This window comes from Lonchura striata, chromosome 12, assembly GCF_050655825.1.
Source record: "Lonchura striata isolate lonStrDom1 chromosome 12, ASM5065582v1, whole genome shotgun sequence".
Classification (NCBI taxonomy): Eukaryota; Metazoa; Chordata; class Aves; order Passeriformes; family Estrildidae; genus Lonchura; species Lonchura striata.
Window position 1 is genome coordinate 23,212,907 of NC_140714.1, and position 2,640 is coordinate 23,215,546.

The 2,640-nt window shown below is 43.9% G+C and overlaps 1 pseudogene; it reads right to left on the reverse strand.

Annotated features, from left to right (window-relative positions):
- Positions 1 to 858, reverse strand: LOC110479433 (uncharacterized; annotated as a pseudogene).
- Between the last annotated feature and the right edge of the window lie 1,782 nt (positions 859 to 2,640).

Consider the following 2,640-nt stretch of genomic DNA (forward strand, 5'->3'; position numbering starts at 1 on the left):
CAGAGGGTTGTCAACCCATCGGTTGTCACCCAGTACCTTCGGTTTAGGTAACTGGACATCATTAGAGGACTGTAATGACAAAGAATGATTTAAGATGACAGGGTTTATTTAAATGAGACTTTCAATTTCTCTCAGACATCTTACTTCTTTTTTGGCTCCGCCTTCTTTGCTTTGGCCATTTTGGGTTTGAATGTGTTAGGCTTGGCTGCTTTGGGCTTCACCTCCTTCACCTTTGCTGGGCTCTTCACTGCCTTCTTGGGGCCTGCTTCTGCGGCTCTCTTGGCACTCTTGGCCGCTTTCTTGGCTGCCAAATTCTTTGCCTTCTTGGGGCTCTCCTTCACTGCTGCTGCTTTCTTGGGATTCTTGGCCATGCCAGCAGGCCTCTAGGCCGCTGGCTTCTTGGTCATGGCAGCTGGTTTTCCTTCATTGCCTTTTCTTCTGTCTCACCTGGCTTCTTGTTCAGCTTGAAAGAGCCAGAGGCCCCAAGGCCTTTGGGCTGCACCAGGGTGCCATTGCTCACGAGGCTCTTGAGCCCCAGCTTGCTGCAGCTCTTGTTCTTCTCCACGTCGTAGCGGCCGGCGCCGTCCTGAGCGCGGTGAGGGAGAGCCCTGTGTGCTCCGTGGAGGCGGGCACGGCCTCGCTGATCAGCTCGGTGACGCTGGGCCCCGCGGGCTCCTCACCGCCTTCTTCGGCTTCTCGCTGGCGGCCCTGGTCCGCGAGCAGAGGCAGCGGCAGTGGGCGTCCAGCACCGTGCCGGCCTCTGTCCCTGACCCAGGGACACCAGCTGCCTGCCTCCGTTCCTGACAGGGACTGGCTCCAAAGGCTCCCAGTCCTCCCTTCTGCCTGCAGTAAAACCATGCTGGGGATTCCCCAGGAGGGCTGGTTTGGCTTTGGCCCTTCCTGGGACTGCTCTGTCCAAAGGACAGTGGGATGGGCACCTCCTTGGAAAGGAGCAAGGTTTAATTCCATGCTCTGGTAGGGATGTGGTGTGACTGGGCAAATCAGCTAAACTCTACCTTTCTTCCCTCTCAAAAATGGGGAATATGCCATTTCTTATACATACTGCATAAACACAAAAGCCTGATTGGCTTTTTTGTACAGTTCTGATAAAAATAAATGCTACCTAAGCATCTACAATATGAGTTTAGGGTATTTCCTGTTTGCTTTAGTTTTTTCTAATTATTTTTAGGAAGAACTAAAACTAATTTTGCTAGACCCATAAACTCTTTTTTTGTTAACTCCTTTTTCTTCCCAGTAAAAGATTTTTCTTAAGGATTATAGACTAATTTTACTGTACACATATTGCACTGAAACAACTGGTAACTTTTCCCTGTGCCTACTCAGAGAGCTGACTCCTATAAATAGTATTTCACATGTAGGCATAAAATACCCATGCTCTGTGGTCTGTGCCAACAGTTTGAGGTATGGAAATGAGGTTAATATTAATTTAAAATATCTATTTTATTTGGAGACCCTTCTCTGCCTGTTCCCACATTGCTGTGGGAGAGGTGGGAAGCAGTAATGGACAGCAGCTTCATCCCTGGGAGCAGATGGAAGGTGCAAAGCAGACGTCTTCAAGAAGAGCTGACATTTTAAGCACTATCGAGTCTGCAGGGAGAGATAATATCGTTCCTGAGACATAATGATATTCTTGGAAGAGCAGACAGGCTTTACAGCATGCCAGTTGAAAAAGCATTTTGAGCCCAAATGCTTATTTCTTTTTATCATTCTATCCCTATGTGCAATAAAGATGCTATCTCCTCCCTCAAACTTTGTCTTGCTTGTATCCCAAGACCTTAATGTACAAAATTATATCAAATTTGACTTTCCGGCTTCCTTTCCCATCCTTGATATTGATGTCTGCATCTTCCCACCTTCAAGGCAATGCTGCATGTCCTGGCCATGTGACACAGCATAAGGAGAGCAAGGGTTTACTCTTTATTTGCTGTCTTCATTGCTTTTACTAATGAATGTTTATTTATCCATCAAGTCAGAATAAGCAGTCATTTGCACTGGATCCTGATTTCAATTATGGATATATTAAGTATTTGAGTAATAATGTCATTGTTTGTTATTAGGTTTTAAGTAACAGACATGAGTAAATAATAAGACAATATGAATATAAATCTACTTAATTATCTGAGCCTTAAATGCCAGACAATAATACCTAATCTAAAAAAAGAAACCCATGTGAATTACTAGCATCAGAGAGTTTTCAGAGAGAATCTGGCTCTTATTAGATTTAAGTGGGTCAAATCCTGCAGCTCCTTCAGTGCAGGGGACAGGTTTGTTCAAGGATTTTAATGGATTACACCATGATAAATGATGACAGAGGGGGTGATAAATGCAATGTGTTGCTCATTAGGACAGGCAGAGATGGGCTGGTAAATGATGGGTACAGATCTAATGATTTATTTGCAGAAGTACTGAGAAATATTCAAGCCCTACCTTAAGCTGTAAATTGGGATGATACTAAATGAGTTTGTACAAAACTTGAGTCTCAGGGAGTTAAATCTTACCTTATTTGTCTTCTATATAAGCAGAAGTAATAGTAATAAGGAATAAAAATGTATATCCTAACAGATTGATTGAAATTACAACTTTAGGGATTTTCTTCATCAAAAAGTGGCAGGAAGTATT